This window comes from Phocoena phocoena, chromosome 18, assembly GCF_963924675.1.
Source record: "Phocoena phocoena chromosome 18, mPhoPho1.1, whole genome shotgun sequence".
NCBI lineage: Eukaryota > Metazoa > Chordata > Mammalia > Artiodactyla > Phocoenidae > Phocoena > Phocoena phocoena.
The window spans coordinates 29987730-30007592 of record NC_089236.1 but is presented as its reverse complement, the minus strand read 5'-3'; positions in this window follow the sequence as shown (position 1 = coordinate 30007592).

The window sequence follows — 19863 nt, the reverse complement described above, 5'->3', positions numbered from 1 at the left end:
CACTGTGGATTTTCTTTCTTTTTCTGTTTTATTCCCTCAGCATTTTCACACTCTCTGGCAATATGTGATGCTCTGTGCTCATTTTGTATATTCCCTGCCTCCGTCCTAGAATTAGTGATTTCTTCCATGATCCTTGCTTTTGTTTGTTTGTTTAAATTGGAAAATCATATAAGAAACCGAGGGCTGGATATGAGATATGCTTTTTGCTTTGGGGAAGTTTTCACATCTAGGCTCTTTTAGCTGACAGAGCAAGGAGATAGATGTGTATACACATTTATAAATATTTCCATCTATGACCATCTGCATCTATATTAAATGAAACCTGAGTTCATACTGATATCTCAAACTCTAATCCGTTACCACATACATCATCCGATCTTCCTCCCCTGTAAATTCCCATGCGAGCAATGAGAAATCTGGATCCAAGATTCTGCCTTTCATTTACTTAGTCATTTAATTACAGTATACAGTTGATCCTAGAATAATCCAGGAGTTAGAAGTGCAACCCTCTGTTCAGTTGATAATCTGTGTGTAACTTCATATTCGAGCCTCTGTATCTGGGGCTCCACATCCACAGATTCAAACAACAGCAGATAGTGTAAAACTGCAGTATTGAAAAGAATCCACATATAAGTGGACTTGCAGTTCAAACCCCTGCTGTTGAAGAGTCAAATTATTTGTAAAATGGTTTCAGAATTTTAAAAATATATATTTTATATGTATTTCCAGCTATATTAAGATATAATCAGCATATAACATTATTTAACTTTAAGGTATACTTAATAGAGTAATTTTTATATGTATATATTACAAAATGATTACCACAATACAGTTAGTTAAGATATTTATCACTGCACATAGTTACAATGTGTGTGTGTGTGTGTGTGTGTGTGTGTGTGGTGAGAACTTTAAAAGTCTACTCCCTTAGCAACTTTCAAATATACTCTCCATAATACCATGTGATACTTTATCGGCAAGAGTGTACAGATTCTTTTGCCTTTAGTCTTACAGAATCTGCTTATTCCCAAAGTGACTTAGGTTAGCCCCTTATTCCCCACTCCTTTTTGTGAGGTTTTTTCATACATTTGTACTACATTTATATTTTTGTCACATTCTGCACTCTGCATAGGAAATTCATGATCTCATGAATTCTTTTTTCAAAAAATATATGTATATATAATAAATTTCCTTTTTGTGCTGTAAAGTTCCATAAGTTCTGAAAAATGCTTAAAGTCTTATATTCATAATTATGGTATTACACAGAATAGTTTCATTGCCCTAAAATATTTTTATGTTTCACCTATGAACTTTCTCCACACAGGTCCCTGTCAATCACTGATACATTTACCCTCTGTATAGTTTTGTCTTTAACAGAATAAAATATAATTGAAATCATACATTATGTTGCTTTCTGAGCCTAGCTTCTTTCATTTATCAGTAAGTATTTAAGATTTATCTATGTATTTTCATGGCCTGATAGTTCATTTCATTCTATCACTGGATAATATCCATATTCATATGGATAAAATGAAGTTGTTTATTCCCTATTAAAGAATATATTCATTGTTTCCATTTTTGGTGGTTATGAATAAAGCTGCTACAAACATGTGCATATTTTCTTGTGGGCATAAGTTTTCAAGTTAGTGTGTAAATTCCGAGGAGATCAATTGCTGGATCATATGCTAAGATGATGTTTAATTTTATGAGACTGCCAGACTGTCAAAGTAGATGTATCAATTTTTATTCTCACCAGAAACTGATGAGAGTCCTGATGCTCCACATCATTATATATTGTCAGAGTCTTTGTTTGTTTTGTTTAAATTTTAGCCTTTGTAAAATGCGAGTTTGGAAAAATCATTGCTGTTTTAATTTTTAATTTCCTAAAGATAAATGATGTGAGCATCTTGAGATATGCTTATTTCCCATCTGTATGTCTCCTTTAGTGAGATGTCTGTTAAGATATTTGTCCATTTTAATTGCATTTTTTGTTTTCTTATTGCTGTATTTTAAGATTTTTTGGGTATATTTTAGATACAAGTCCTTTATCAGACATGTATTTTGCAAATATTTCTCCCAGTCTATGATTTGTCTTCTTAGTTTATTAACAGTGTCTTTTGTAAACAAGTTTTTAATTTTAATAAAGTCTAACTATACTTTTCTTTCATGGATATTGCTTTTGGTGTTACATATTAAAAACTTATCACCAAATCCAAGATCATGTAGATTTTCTCCTAAGTTATATTCTAGAAGTTTAATAGCTTTGTGTTTTTCATTTTGGTCTAGAATCCATTTTGAGTCTTTTTTTTGTATAATGTGTAAGGTCTAGGTTAATTTTTATTTGCATATGGATGACCAATTGTTCCCATGCCATGGATTGGAAAGATTATGTTTATTGATTTATATTTGATTCTTTGTCAAAAATCAGTTGACTATATTTGTTTGGATCTATTTCTGGGATCTATATTCTTTAATTTTTAACCAAGTATAGTTGATTTACAATATTATATTAATTTCATGTGTACAGCACAGTGATTCAGTATTTTTACAGATTATCTCCATTAAAATTCTACAGGATAATGGATAAAATTCCATGTGCTATCCAATATACAATTGTTGCTTATTTATTTTATACATAAGAGTTTGTATCTCTTAATTCCATACCCCTAATTTGTTTCTCTCCCTTCTCTCTACTAGTTTGTTTTCTATAACTATGAGTCTGTTTCTATTTCGCTATATACATTTGTTTATTTTATTTTTTAGATTCCACATATAAGTGATGTCATGCAGTATTTGTATTTCTCTGTCTGACTTATTTTACTAAGTGTAATATTCTCTAGGTCCATCCACATTGCTACAAATGACAGAATTTCATTCTTTCTTGTGGCTGAGTAGAGTTCCATTGAATATATACATACCATATCTTCTTTATCCATTTGTCTGTCGATGGGTACTTGGGTTGTTTATTTCTGTTATCTATATTCTTTTCCATTAATCTCTGTGTTATTCTTCCACCAATATCACATTTTCTTGGTTAATATAGCCTTTAGAAATTTGAAATCAGGTAGTGTGAGTCTTGTAACTTTATTCTTTACTTTCAATGCTGTGCTGATTCTTTCAAGCCTGTTGACCTTCCATATAAATTTCAAATCAGTTTGTTGGTACCTACTAGTAGTTTTCTGGGATTTTGAATAGGGTGATAATGATTGTTTAGATCAAGTTGGAAAAAATTGACATCTTAACACTTCTAAGTCTTTCAACCAATGATTGAGAAACCTCTATCCATATATTTAATTACTAAAAAAATCTTTTTTGGTGTTTTGTAATTTTCCACATGCATATTTTTAAGTAGATTTTGTTAGATTAATGACTAAGTATTTTATTTTTGATAAAGTTCTGTATGGTATTTTTATTACAAATTTCAGGGTTTAGTTGTTTCTATATAAGAAAACAATTTACATCTGTATATTATCATTTTATGCTAGAATCTTGTATAACTCACTTCTGTGTTAAGGAGGAGTTTTGTTGTTGCTCTATTCTATGTTGTTTTCTATATAGACAATAATTTCATCTTCAAATAAAGACATATTTATTTCTTTCCATTTAGTATAGTTTTATTCCCTTTTCTTGTCTTATTGCACTAGTTAGAACTTTCACAATGATGTTGAATAGGAGTGGTGAGAGAGGACATTCTTATCTTCTTCCCAATTTTTGGAAAAGTGTTGCCTGTTTTGTTCCATTAAGTATGTTGTTAGTTCTAGTTTTTGTAGATTTATTTTTCCTTTTTACATGGCTCTTGAGCTAAGAATAATTTTTACATTTTTAAATATTGTAAAAGATAAAAAGAAAACACCTGAAAGACAGTAATGAAAGAAAGAATGGAAAGAACAGAGAAAAGGAAAGAAGAGAGTAAGGAAGGAAGAAATTTAAAAAAAGAAATGTGACAGAGAAATTACATGGCCCTCAAAACCTTAATGATTTACACTCTGGCCCTTTACAGAAAAAAATTGCTGACTACAGAGACCTCAATTATCTATCCTGAAAAGAAAGATATGGAATGACATTTAGGGTAAATTTAGATATCTGAGTCATAAAAGATGACTAGAGAATGAGTGGAGGTGAGAGGGACAAGCCTCAGTGAGACACATCAAACTATCTCCATTTTTAGTTGAAGAATGAATATTGAAGAGTTAAGTGACTTGTTCAATATTATATAATGTCTGAGACACAAAGTTAGGAGGCAAACTTGGTCATTTGATCAAATATCTTTAGCTCCTTCCACTAAAATAGAATTTCTCCCTATGGGACTATCTCTTGACATCTCTTATTTATTCTTCATTGACGAAGTAAGGAAAGAAGGTGACCAAGATAAGCAGAGTAGATAGAATGAAAAGACTACTTTATGGAATAATGCCAATAAAATAGTATAAATATACTCCCCTACCAAAAACATATATACATACAATTCATTGGTCTTTTGTGTGTTAAGTGTATACCACTTGGAAAATATGCATCTGCAATCCATTAAACCAAGGTTCTTTCCTGAGGCATTAAAATTTAGTTTCAGTGAAAATGAGCCATGAAAAGAGAAAGAACCCTTATGAACTTGGCAGAATTTTGAATGTAGAAGCTTTGCAAATGGATCCACTATTTGGAAAGAGAAAAATAGTGAATAAAACGAATATAGTTATTGTCTGCTCTTTTGGACACTCATAAGGAACTTAAAACCAAATGACTGTTTCACAGTGTCTCATTTATGTCATCTTGAAGACAGACAAACACTTCATTGAGAATCAGGTAAACTAATTGATTTTTTTCCGGCACTGTTACTTTATAAATTCCAAATGCACTTATTAAAACTTATTTTTGAGAAATATATTAACTTTTGTATTTTTTGTTGTTCATTAAAATTCTCACTTTATGTTTCTTAACTTTCTTCTTACTACATTTCTAGAATGTTACATTAGAAGTTTTAAAATATTTTATAATTTTGTTGTAAACTATTTTATCATTCAGTTATCTAGCATAGTGCTATTTAATGTAGCAAAAATTATCTAAATATTGTGCTGCTTCAGTTGCCCAGCTATACCTTAAGAACACAAATCATAACTTTTTGGTGGTCAAGGATTTGAATATTTGAATAAAAATGACAATTGTCATTTTAATTTTAAAGTTTTACTGTGTCATCACTAAAGAAGAATTTTTTTATGAGCAAATGTCTTGATCAGCAAAATTTCAATATAATATTAAATTTTATTTTACTTGCTTTTTTAGGATAAAATATTGTTGAGTTTAAGAAATAGTATATTCTGTAAGGCATATTTAAATTTTCTTACCATGGTTCCTAGACTATCTTGATCATAGTTTGGATCCAAGTGAGAGCTAAATTTCAGGTATAATTTTCTAAAAAATGGGGGAGGGTGGTGGAAAGTTGACAAAGAATCTGAAGGAGAGTAAAATGAGTAAAATATTCTAAAAATTTGTGGTCTCTATTAAGAAAAGATTTTAAGAACCCAGTGAATTAGCTCTGAATTGAATCCTAATGACTGTCTACTGCTCACTCTTTTGTAACATTTTATGAGGATTAGGTGAGTCATTACTGTATAATTCTGTGATGGAGATGAATAACTCTCTGGGAGGGCCAGCTAAAGACTTTTATTTCTTTAAAAAAGTACAACTTTCATTTCATTAATGTAATGTCTGTAATAGGCAGTATCTCACATTTTTAAAAGGAGACAAGAGTAAGCTTTTGAATTTTGAATCAGCTCTGGTGAAGGATAATTGTATTTGAGTTCCAGATTAACCACCAGGGAAAACCACATTTCCCATCGTCTTCAGTCACTCTTACAGTCTCTAAACATATACTATCATTTCTCCCTTGTCTTTTTTTTCCCTGGAAAGAAAGTTAAAGAAATTAGGGTAAACTTATACACAAGAATCTATTAACCCAGATCTCATATCATAGAGCTTGAAAATGACCACTATTTCACAGGTGATATTTGAAATAAAACAGTGATAGAGGCCATAAAATTTAAATGCACAAGCTACACAGTCATGCATATTTGCTTTGTTAAGAATTTGTCTCCTCCACTACATGTTGTGTGGCTTTAGAAAAGTTATGTAATGCCCCCAGGCCTCCATTTGTAAAACTGGAAATAACTTGAAAGTATTGTTGAGAGAAATGACAATCCATATAAAGTCCTTAGTTCAATATTTGCAATAGAGTAACTTAAATATTTATTATTATTAAACTGGCTTTCAAAAAATAGGCTCAAATTACACTGGGTATATAGTCTTCAGGTAGGATTACTGTATACATGTCTTAAATGCAACTCTAAACTAAAAATTAAAAGTAAGTAATATCTACAGCATAAAACCTCTGAGCACCTCTATTGATTTCGGTTTGATAAATATATAAACCTTTAGCTTGAACCACTTCCAGTAAATGGTACTGTCAGCTAACAAAGTCATGATCACATTTCCTTATCCCCACACACCTGCAGGTTTTGTTCCAAACTGAATACCCACATTATCTATTGCTTGATTACATTTTTCTTAATTAAATGGTGTGTACAGCTTGCATTTTCAGTTAACAGAGCAAAAGAAGCCTGCATTCTCATGTCATATTTATAAGTTGGGTCTCTTTCATTTTAATGTGGCAATTAACTAAGTGCTTAATAAAACTGTGCTTTATTATAGCAAAGCCTGGTTGCATGAGTCTAGTTATGGATGTGTCAGCATTTTTTGTTACTAACTCCTTTTTACCTCCTCAATAATTTTTCTATAAAAATTTGCTTTGGGTACAAATTTTGAAATGCTGTGAATTGCCAAGCTGTCCTTCAGATATAAAAGTAATTTTAGTATAGCCCTAAGTATAAGAGATGGTTAGCTAAATTATTTTCTTCCCCCTCCCCAGGAGTATTGTTTACTTAACAAAAAAATATATAGTCTTTCTGACTATACATTGATATTGCTCACACTGACAGATTTTCTTAATTATTTTGCCTGAATGGTTACATCTCCAATGAGAATATGATCCTAAAGAAGATTAGACTTTCAAATACTGCATAAATGTAGGATTATAATTTAATTATATCTCAATGAGGAAAATGCATATATACCCTTATGATTACATGGTTCTTCTTAAAATATATTACATAGGAAAATATTGTAATAGCAATGCTTTCAAATAAAAATATAAAATACAATAATTAAGTTTGTTACATTTTAAGCATTACATCCTGAACAAGAGTTCAGGAACTTGAGTTTTCCGAAATGTTCTGTGAAATATTGACCTGAAAGTTACTGAGTGTTCTAAATTGTTAAATACACAAAAAATTGTTTCTGGTGTCCTGGTTTTCCTATACAATGATATAAAATGATTCAAAATACATAAAAATTAACTATATAATTTAAATTTTTATTAAGATATATTTTTATCTAGTTTGTCAGTATAAGCATTTTAGTAAAATGATGGAACTTTTAGAAGACTAGTTAACTAAGTCAGTTAGAAAACAAAGAATACATTTAAAGGACAAGCTAGTTTAACATAAAATTCTTGCTACTCTTGAAACAGCTGAACCAAAGTGCTACATTTTTCTTCAAGAGTAGTTAATTTTAGAAAAGGGTGAAACACAAGAGGAGAGTAGAATTATTCAGTACCTTTTAGAAAGTGTGTATGGTTTCCCTCTTCTGTGTAAGGCCACCAGTTGTGATCAGATATGCATGAAAACATAAAGTATATTGAGAAGACTAATGAAACACAGAACAACAAAACAACATAAAAAAGTTGTGTAATATTTACCAGAATAATCTACATAAACACAGGTCAGTTTAAGAGGTGCTTCTACCATCTGAACTTAGGAAATATGCAATCATACTCATAATAGAAAGAATTGGACAAAATACATGGATGGATACTATATATGATTTATAAAAGATTTCCAAAAATTACCTAAAATTTCTACCTCTGGGTCTTTTGTCCAAACCAAGATTTTAAATATATAATTCAATGCAGTCAATTCAGGTATAAAAAATTTGCATCAATGCAATAAACCAATATTCTTATGTCCACTTTATGGGTGTTTGAGCCAAGTGCTTTTGATTTGTAATAGCTAGTAGATGTTTATAACTCTGTAGGCCAATGGGACATGGTATGCAACTTACGAGATAATCCATTATCACTATGCTTACTGATAATTTTGATTTTTTGGTAAAGAGTTTCATTATAAGTTTCTCATGAAATGTCAGATAGATGAAGAGATAAATTTGGAAGTGGGCAGAGTGGTCAGCACCTTAGCAGATTGAGTGAAATCCTTGCTGCTTGCAGAGAGTGGTCTCAATTAGAAATAAGACAACTTTCCCTGAAGAACTCCTGAAATGTATAGAAAGTGGTTACATGAGGTACTGTGGAAGATAGGCATGAGAACAGGCAGTAAAAGGTGGGAGGTTGATCTAAAGAGCACAGAGAAAGACAAATCATATCCTCAGAAAGCTACAACCAATCAGAAACACAAATGTCTTCTCTATCTATTCATCCTAAGAATCAGGAAGAATATAAATTGGAGAAATTGAAGCAAAAATCTCTGGACTGGTAGGCATAGGCACAGTGTATGGCAGAATTAAACTAGTAGAGAGAAGGCAGGATATTAAATAAAAAGTAGCTAAATGAAAGGTGAGAACTCTGCAAGATTGATTTCCCCTATTCAGTGACTTCAAGTATCTTCTTTCCTGGAAAAATTAGAGTTTTAGAGAGAGAGCATATGTATACTGAATTTTAGGGGGCATCCACTAAATAATCTCACTCTCTCACCATCAATTCCACCAGATAAGCAAACCTGTTCTTAACAGAACTTTCATTCACATTTTTAGTATTTAACTTTTAAATATGAAAAGCCAAAAGAGAATCAGTAGAATTTGCTGAAAACATTCATCCGGAAAGAAGCCAAACAAAACAAATCAAAAATAATAGTAGAGAGAGGAAAGGAAGAAAGTAATTCAATAAAATAAGTTGTCAGAAATGTAAACTCTAATTTATGGCCTCAAACAGAAAATTTATTGTCCCTATAAAAGATCACAAAAAATTGAATAACAGAGTCAAAATAAGTAATTTGATAGTTTGAAAATTAAATAGATAAAATCATTGAGTGTAGGAGGAAATTTGAGGCATAGAAAGGAAAACAGATGAATTCGGGAAGTTTGACTTCCAACTAACAGCATTTTCTGAAAGAAAGAATACATAAAATGAAGGGGAAAATATTCAAATAATGAACCAGGAAAACATTTTTTCAACGGTAAGTAATCATCTCAAGAGTGAAAAGGTCCAGACAGATGCTAAGAAAGAAATGAAAGAAAGATGCAGACCAAGGCATAAGTCAGTGTGAATTTTCAGAACAACAGAAGTAAAATAGAGATCCTAACTCCTTCCGGAGTGAAAAATAAGTACACAAGGATTGGAAATAAACAATAACTTAATATCAGTATGGAAAGAAAATTTTAAAAAGGAGCCATAATTTCAAACTTCTTAGTGAAAACAAATTATAGTGGAGAGTTCTATTCTAATCAAGTGACGGTATAGAATATAATAACTTTCTGATGAACAAGAACTTTAAAAAGATATTTTCCATGGGTCCATTTTACAAATCAACTGGATTTATTTTTGACCAAAAAAAAATATAAACCGAGAAACAGAGGAAGATTACTGCTCCATGAATGAGAAAGTAATGGGAAGGAGGAGGAAAAGGATATGAAAAGAGAGAGAGAGAAAAAAGAAGTAAAATACTCCTAACAGTAGCTAAAATTTCTTCAACACTTAATATGTATGAAGTATAGAATTAATACTTTAGATAATTGTCAACAATATAGATAAATCCCATAATTAAACTATTGAACAGGAGAAGCCAACACAAGAGTACAAACTGTATTATTTGAACCTCTATAAAATTATAAAGCAGGCCTACCAACATGAAATTCTTTATTCTGATAGAATTTCTAAATTTTAATATCCCAAAATGAATTTGAAAAACAATTAAGAACGAATATTTAACAATAATATTTAGAGAACGTGACTTTTCAAACATAGAAAGTTTTTTTTGTTCCTTTTTTTTTTCAGAGACAGGGTTTTAGGTCAAAATTAAGACTTTGGGTGCACAAAATTGAACCGGCAAAGATATAGGATAATTTTCAGCAATGTGGATAAATTGCTTGCTGCAACTGGAGATCATTCCAAGTCTTTGTGTACCACTCTATGAACATAATGATTACCTCTAATTGCATGAAATACCTTTCTAAAGATTAAAAAAGAAAAGTACTTTGTGTGCCACAATTTTTCTTGGACTAATTTCTGTCTTCTCATTAGCATACTTATTCTCTCCAATTTCTACTCTTATTTGTACCTTGCAAACAGTTTTACTAATTCCCTTTTCCTTTTCATTCAAATTCTGACCTTTTATTTCAAAAGAAAATTAGTAGTGAGGAAATCTCCCCCGCCCCTCAAAATACACACGCACATACACACACACACACACAAAGCTGAGGACAAATTATTTAACTTACACTTTAAACATTTTTCTTTCTTAGTTCGCATGAACTCAACTTACGCTAACTTTTTCACCTCATACGTATGAAAGAGATGCTCCTTTCCATTAAGGACAACACTTTAACTGACTAACTTACTTGTAGAGAAGATCATTTCTGTTATTTTGCACTTTTGTAAATATAAACTGTCTTTTAAAATTTACTATGCATATCCTGTAGGTTTTTTCATAGTAGCATGGGCTCATACATGAGGTAAGAATATCACTGTAAGATTAAATGAATTTAATTGAGTTAGGCACAACAGTGATCTTGCTATTCTATTTTTTTTAATATCATGGCTAAACTTTATTGAGAATTTCTTGTTCTATTCTTGACACATAAGTTTTAGTTAAAACAAAATTAATTAATGTACTTTAAGTTTGTTTTAATTCACTGTGGGTAAATAGATATCTTTAAAACGATTCTGTATATGGAGTTTTTATTTCTTTAATGTTCAATTGTCTTTTTAATGCCTTTTTTTCATGGTTGTAGTTACCTTCTGTTAATCGGGGAACACTTTAATGTTAATGTTGTTTTGAAAATAATAGTAAAAATACTCCAATATTAATATATCAATATATATCACATATATATATAGATAATATATATATGATATATATATATCAATAATATATCTCAAAAATAAGATTAGAGGAATGGAGAGCAATACATTAAACTGTGTGCTTTTCAATAATTCATAATTTCTGAAGCATTCACATCCATCACCTCAGTTTAAAGAATAATCTGTCCTTATAACTCTGTTGGAAATGTGCTTTGTTTAGATGGATGAATGTGCCCGGGGTTCATTCTCTAGCTTAAATGAACAATTGGCTTTATGATTTTAAGAAGCAGCTGATGAAAAGAGTTGCATATACAAGAGCTTGTTTGGGGTATACAACAAAGGATATGCAATGTGGTAAAATCATACAATAGTCAAGACTCCTAAATTTTTTTCGGTACTCAAAATACATTTAAAATAATTCAATTTCAATAGTAAACTAAATTTAAAAGCTTATTAATGCAAACAACTAGAACTTTAACTCTCAAAATCTGTCCCTCAGAAGAAAAAAATAACATGCATATCATCTTTTAAACTAAGTAGTAATAATCACGACCTATATTACTCCGTACCTATATTACTCAATTTATTACTTTTCAGATCAAAAAGCAAATGGTCTCATGCTAGAAAAACTTAACTTTCCCATCACTTAACACATTATTTAAATAAAAAGAATGTTTTTTATGTTAATTTTAGTGTGACAAATTTTTTTTCGTATTATGTATATATATATAGAATTTCAATACAATGATAGAAATTATACAATATCCTCCAATAAATAACCCTGACGACTTAAAGAAAAGAGATCTGTGCTTTAGAATTTCATTTCTTCTTAACTGACTCTCCCTAAGGGCAAGCCTCTTAACATCTCCATGTCTCTGGTTCTTCCTTAGTAGTTTATAGACAAAATTCTAACGTAAGGATGTTTTAAAAAATGTTATACCAAATTGTAGAAATATAAAACCCAAACAAACCATCAAAAAGAATAATTAAGCAACCCAGAATAGTTTTCTCAACTATGAAAATTACCTTCAACACACTCTTGGGAAAGTTGAGTCAACACTGTTGGTGAGACATCCAAACAGCATACTTAATGAAAAATCTTTACAATAGATTGATGGACTTTGTTTCTTACATACATTTTTCCAGGATGTTTTTGCAAATCTAAGGGTCAGTTAGTTAAAACTTCCCTTATGCCAGGATAATGCACATTTTTATACCTGAAGCTACTGGCTAAACCTTTGACACTTATCTTCGTTGCTGTAATAGCGATTTTTAAGGCAAATGCCCTGAGCTCTCTACCATTACAAATTTAACTTTGGTATTAATAAATTCTTGATTTATCTTTTCATGTAGTTCAGTAAAAGAATAAATGCATCAAATTCTAGATTGACTTGTGCTTCAAGTCTAAAAGTGTGTTTGGAAGCGCTAAGGGATATGGAATTCAAGTTACTTGCAATTCAATCAAATTGATACATTTTATAGAGATTCAGACTATTATTATAATCATCGTCATCATAATATCATTATCTTAGATAACATTATTGAAATAGTTAAAAGAAGGCAGCAAGTATTAGACTTGTATCGTAAACTGTTGAAGGGACATACATTTCTTGTTGAAGCTTCCAATGACTAAAAGTAAAATTTATATTTATTTTCATTATAATTTGGGGGGAATTCTTGCTTGTGGTCTTCCTGTTTTTAGAAAAGTTTTAATTCTCTCAGTTCCATCTCATAGATTTTTTTCAAACTCCATAGCCATTTATTAGTTAGTCACAGCACAGAATGCCAAGATTTTATTATTTCTGACAATGAGTCAGCCTTATTTCAATTAAGTTTTGGAAACATGGGGGCAGCATCAATATCTAAGCTATCATCATCATCCATGATAACTCTCCATCAACAGGTCACATTTTAAGAATGGCATAGAAAAAAAAATAATTACTAAGAAACTCCAAAGTGCATTATTAAGGGGAGATGGTAAAAAAAATTGATAGGTTTTCTTTGCTCAAGGTGTCACTCTGTATGTAAAATCAGGGGTGCTAAATAATGGTGAGCATATTGGTTCTAATTATAACGATCCTGACTCAATAGTTGAAAGCTCAAGCAAGAAATGTGTTTACTACTCCTAGCCTATATACTGTGCTCGACTGAATTAACAGAGGTCAAGATTATTATCATAGAGTGTTCTTTCCTTTGCTGAATCCATATCCCATCCAGCCATCACTGGCTGCACTTACTACATTCATAACCTATACAGTATAGAGAATGCTGTAAATTAGAACTTGGCAAACTAAGCACCACCCCTCCTCACCCCCCGGCACAATCTAGCTCATGGTTTGTTTTGCACAGCTCATGAACTAAAAATATTTTTTACATTTTAAAAGAGCTGCAAAAATAAATGAAAACAAAACAAATACAAAGAACAATATGCACACGAGAAATTAGGTGGCCGGCCTGGAAACCTAAAATATTTATAGTCTAGCCCTGTAAAGAAAAACTTTCCTGGCTTCCATAATAGTGTATTATTCACTTACAAATCTATTTTACTTTGAATTACTCCCGACTTTTTCTACTGTTGTTAATTGGTTTGGAAATAAAGAATGAAGCCAAAAATCATTTCTATCTCTTTCCTTGAAAATAGTCTGAGGAAAATCTGCAGGCATATTTATTTTTATGTTTTTTTTTTCTTTTTTTAAACATCTTTATTGGGTTATAATTGCTTTACAATGGTGTGTTAGTTTCTGCTTTATAACAAAGTGAATCAGTTATACATATACATATGTTCCCATATCTCTTCTCTCTTGGGTCTCCCTCCCTCCCACGCTCCCTATCGCACACTTCCAGGCGGTCACAAAGCACCGAGCTGATATCCCTGTGCTACGCGGCTGCTTCCCACTAGCTATCTACCTTACGTTTGTTGTTTGTTAGTGTATATATGTCAATGCCTCTCTCGCTTTGTCACAGCTCACCCTTCCCCCTCCCCATATCCTCAAGACCGTTCTCTAGTAGGTCTGTGTCTTTATTCCTCTCTTACCCCTAGGTTCTTCATGACATATTTTTTTCCTTAAATTCTATATATATGTGTTAGCATACGGTATTTGTCATTCTCATTCTGACTTACTTCACTCTGTATGACAGACTCTAGGTCTATCCACCTCATTACAAATAGCTCAATTTCGTTTCTTTTTATGGCTGAGTGATATTTCATTGTATATATGTGCCATATCTTCTTTATCCATCAATCTGATGATGGGCTCTTAGGTTGTTTCCATCTCTGGGCTATTTTAAATAGAGCTGCAATGAACATTTTGGTACATGACTGTTTTTGAATTCTGGTTTTCTCAGGGTATATGTCCAGTAGTGGGATTGCTGGGTCATATGGTAGTTCTATTTGTAGATTTTTTAAGGAACTTCCATATTGTTCTCCATAGTGGCTGTACCAATTCACATTCCCACCAGCAGTGCAAGAGTGTTCCCTTTTCTCCACACCCTCTCCAGCATTTACTGTTTCTAGATTTTTTGCTGATATCCATTCTGACTGGTGTGAGATGATATCTCATTGTAGTTTTGATTTGCATTTCTGTAATGATTAATGATGTTGAGCATTCTTTCATGTGTTTGTTGGCATTCTGTATATCTTCTTTGGAGAAATGTCTATGTAGGTCTTCTGCTCATTTTTGGATTGGGTTGTTTGTTTTTTTGTTATTGAGCTGCATGAGCTGCTTGAAAATTTTGGAAATTAATCCTTTGTCAGTTGCTTCATTTGCAAATAGTTTCTCCCATTCTTAGGGTTGTCTTTTGGTCTTGTTTATGGTTTCCTTTGCTGTGCAAAAGCTTTGAAGTTTCATGAGGTCCCATTTGTTTATTTTTATTTCCATTTCTCTAGGAGTTGGGTCAAAAAGGATCTTGCTGTCATAGAGTGTTCTGCCTATGTTTTCCTCTAAGAGTTTGATAGTTTCTGGCCTTATATTTAGGTCTTTAATCCATTTTGAGCTTATTTTTGTGTATGGTTTTAGGGAGTGATCTAATCTCATACTTTTATATGTACCTGCCCAGTTTTCCCAGCACCACTTATTGAAAATGCTGCCCTTTCTCCACCGTACATTCCTGCCTCTTTTATCAAACATAAGGTGACCATGTGTTCATGGGTTTGTCTCTGAGCTTTCTATCCTGTTCCATTGATCAATCTTTCTGTTTTTGTGCCAGTACCATACTGTATTGATGACTGTACCTTTGTAGTATAGTCTGAAGTCAGGGAGCCTGATTCCTCCAGCTCTGCTCTTCGTTCTTAAGATTGCTTTGGCTATTCAGGGTCTTTGGTGTTTCCATCCTAATTGTGAAATTTTTTGTTTTAGTTCTGTGAAAAATGTCAGTGGTAGTTTGATAGAGATTGCATTGAATCTATAGATTGCTTTGGGTAGTAGACTCATTTTCACAATGTTGATTCTTCCAATCCAAGAACATGGTATATATCTCCATCTAATTGTATCATCTATAATTTCTTTCATCAGTGTCTTATAATTTTCTGCATACAGGTCTTTTGTCTCCTTAGGTAGGTTTATTCCTAGATATTCTATTCTTTTTGTTGCAATGGTAAATGGGAGTGTTTTCCTGATTTCACTTTCAGATTTTTCATCATTAGCATATAGGAATGCCAGAGATTTCTGTGCATTAATTTTGTATCCTGCTACTTTACCAAATTCATTGATTAGCTCTAGTAGTTTTCTGGTAGCAGCTTTAGGATTCTCTATGTACCCTCATGTCATCTGCAAACAGTGACAACTTTACTTTTTCTTTTCTGATTTGGATTCCTTTTGTTTCCTTTTCTTCTCTGATCGCTGTGGCTAAAACTTCTAAAACTATGTTGAATAAGAGTGGTGAGAGTGGGCAACCTTGTCTTGTTCCTGATCTTAGTGGAACTGCTTTCTGTTTTTCACAATTGAGGATGATGTTGGCTGTGGGCTTATCATATATGGTCTTTATTATGTTGAAGAAAGTTCCCTCTATGCCTACTTTCTGCAGCGTTTTTATCATAAATCGGTGTTGAATTTTGTCAAAAGCTTTCTCTGCATCTATTGAGATGATCATATGGTTTTTCTCCTTCAATTTGTTAATATGGTTTATCACATTGATAGATTTGTGTATATTGAAGAATCCTTGCATTCCTGAGATAAACCCCACTTGATCATGGTGTATGATCCTTTTAATGTGAAGTTGGATTCTGTTTGCCAGTATTTTGTTGAGGATTTTTTCATCTATGTTCATCAGTGATATTGGCCTGTAGTTTTCTTTCTTTGGGCATCTTTGTCTGGTTTTGGTATCAAGGTGATGGTGGCCTTGTAGAAGGAATTTGGGAGTGTTCCTCCCTCTGCTATACTTTGGAAGAGTTTGAGAAGGATAGGTTTTAGCTCTTCTCTAAATGTTTGATAGAATTAGCCTGTGAAGCCATCTGGTCCTGAGCTTTTGTTTGTTGGAAGATTTTTCATTACACTTTTAATTTCAGTGCTTGGGACTGGTCTGTTCATATTTGCTATTTCTTCCTGATTCAGTCTTGGCAGCTTGTGCATTTCTGAGAATTTGTCCATTTCTTCCAGGTTGTCCATTTTATTGGCATAGAGTTGCTTGTAGTAATCTCTCATGATCTTTTGTATTTCTGCAGTGTCAGCTGTCACCTCTCCTTTTTCATTTCTAATTCTATTGATTTGAGTCTTCTCCTTTTTTTTCTTGATGAGTCTGGCTAATGGTTTATCTATTTTGTTTATCTTCTCAAAGAACCAGCTGTTAGTTTTATTGATCTTTGCTATTGTTTCCTTCATTACCTTTTCATTTATTTCTGATCTGATTTTTATGATTTCTTTTCTTCTGCTAACTTTGGGGGTTTTTTGTTCTTCTTTCTCTAATTGCATTAGGTGCAAGGTTAGGTTGTTTATTTGAGATGTTTCCTGCTTCTTAAGATGGGCTTGTATTGCTATAAACTACCCTCTTAGAACTGCTTTTGCTGCATCCCATAGGTTTTGGGTCATTGTGTCTCCATTGTCATTTGTTTCTAGGTATTTTTTCATTTCCTCTTTGATTTCTTCAGTGATCACTTCGCTATTAAGTAGTGTATTGTTTAGCCTCCATGTGTTTGTATTTTTTAAAGATCTTTTCCTGTAATTGATATCTAGTCTCATGGTGTTGTGGTCGGAAAAGATACTTGATACAATTTCAATTTTCTTAAATTTAACAAGGCTTGATTTGTGACCCAAGATATGATCAATCCTGGAGAATATTCTATGGGCACTTGAGAAAAATGTGTATTCTGTTGTTTTTGAATGGATTGTCCTATAAATATCAATTAAGTCCATCTTGTTTATTGTATCATTTAAAGCTTCTGTTTCCTTATTTATTTTCTTTTTGGATGATCTGTCCATTGGTGAAAATGGGGTGTTAAAGTCCCCTAATATGAATGTGTTACTGTCAATTTTCCCTTTCATGGCTGTTAGTATTTGCCTTATGTATTGAGGTGCTCCTATATTGGGTGCATAAATATTTACAGTTGTTATATCTTCTTGGATTGATCCCTTGATCACTATGTAGTGTCCTTTGTCTCTTCTAATAGTTTGTATTTTAAAGTCTATTTTGTCTGATATGAGAATTGCTACTCCAGCTTTCTTTTGGTTTCCATTTGCTTGGAATATCTTTTTTAATCCCCTTACTTTCAGTCTTTATGTGTCTCTAGGTCTGAAGTGGTCTCTTGTAGACTGCATATATATGGGTCTTTTTTTTTTTGGATCCTTTCAGCCAATCTGTGTCTCTTGGTGGGAGCATTTGTCCATTTACATTTAAGGTAATTATTGATATGTAAGTTCCTATTCCCATTTTCTAAATTGTTTTGAGATCGTTATTATAGGTCTTTTCCTTCTCTTGTGTTTATTGCCTAGAGAAGTGCCTTTAGCATTTGTTGTAAAGCTGGTTTGGTGGTTCTGAACTCTCTCAGCTTGTGCTTGTCTGTAAGGTTTTTAATTTCTCCATCAAATCAAAATGAGATCCTTGCTGGGTAGAGTAATTTTTGTTGTGGGTTTTTCTCCTTCATCACTTCCAGTATGTCCTGCCACTCCCTTCTGGCTTGCACAGTTTCTGCTTAGAGATCAGCTGCTAACGTTATGGGGATTCCCTTGTGTGCTATTTGTTGTTTTTCCCTTGCTGCTTTTAATATGCTTTCTTTGTATTTAATTTTTGACAATTTGATTAATATTTGTCTTGGCGTATTTCTCCTTGGATTCATCCTGTATGGAACTCTCTGTGCTTCCTGTACTTGATTAACTATTTCCTTTCCCATATTAGGGAAGTTTTCAACTATAATCTCTTCAAGCATTTTCTCAGTCCCCTTCCGTTTCTCTTCTTCTGGAACCGCTATAATTAGAATATTATAGCGGCAGCAGAGGCCAGTGTGACGTTGCACCAGTCTGAGGCCCTCCGTTCGTTCTCCCAGGGAAGTTGTCCCTGGATCCCGGGACCCTGACAGTGGTAGGCTGCACAGGCTCCCCAGAGGAGAGATGTGGATAGTGACCTGTGCTCGCACACAGGCACCTTGTTGGTGGCAGCAGCAGCCTTAGCGTCTCCTGATCGTCCCTGGGGTTCGCGTTTTTAGCCGCAGCTTGCGCCTGTCTCTGGGATCCACACTTTTGGCCGAGGCTCACACGCGTCTCTGCGGTCAGCGCTTTTAGCTGCAGCTCGCGCTCATCTCTGGGTTCCGCGTTTTTAGCCGTGGCTCACGCACGACTCTGGAGTTCTTTTAAGCAGTGCTCTTAAACCCCTCTCCTCGCGCACCAGGAAACAAAGAGGGAAGAAAAAGTCTCTTGCCTCTTCGGCAGCTCCAGACCTTTTCCTGGACTCCCTCCCGGCTAGCCGTGGTGCAGTAACCCCTTCAGGCTGTGTTCACGCAGACAACCCCAGTCCTCTCCCTGCGATCCGACTGAAGCCCAAGCCTCAGCTCGCAGTCCCGCCCGTCCCAGCGGGTGAGCAGACAAGCCTCTCGGGCTGGTGAGTGCTGGTGGGCACCAATCTTCCGTGCGGGAATCTCTCCGATTTGCCCTCCGCACCCCTGTTGCTGTGCTCTCCTCTGCGGCTCCGAATCTCCCCATTCTGCCTCCCGCAGTCTGCGCCCACGAAGGGACTTCCTAGTGTGTGGAAACCTTTCTTCCTTCACAGCTCCCTCCCACTGGTGCAGGTCGCGTCCCTATTCTTTTGTCTCTGCTTTTTTCTCTTTTTATTTTGCCCTACCCAGGTACGTGGGGAGATTCTTGCCTTTTGGGAGGTCTGAGGTCTTCTGCCAGTGTTCAGTAGGTGCTCTGTAGGAGTTGCTCCATGTGTAGATGTATTTCTGGTGTATCTGTGGGGAGGAAGGTGATCTCCGTGTCTTACTCTTCCTCCATCTTCCCCCGAACCCCCTATTTTTATGTTTTTCCAGTTTATTTTTCCAGATCCTATCATATCTATCTTCAAGTTCCCATAAGCAAGGCAGACCCAAACCCACTATGTGTGTGTGTGTGTATGTGCCTGTGGATATATATGTCATATATATGTCTCTGTGTGTTTATTTATATACATACATACACATAAATGCATATATATTTCTATGCTTTGGGAAGCAAAAAAGACACATCTTCTCTCACTCAAATTGTTTACCCTCTATAAACATCTTTGTTAATTGTAACTAGGAACTGAAAATTTTCTTGTTCCATATG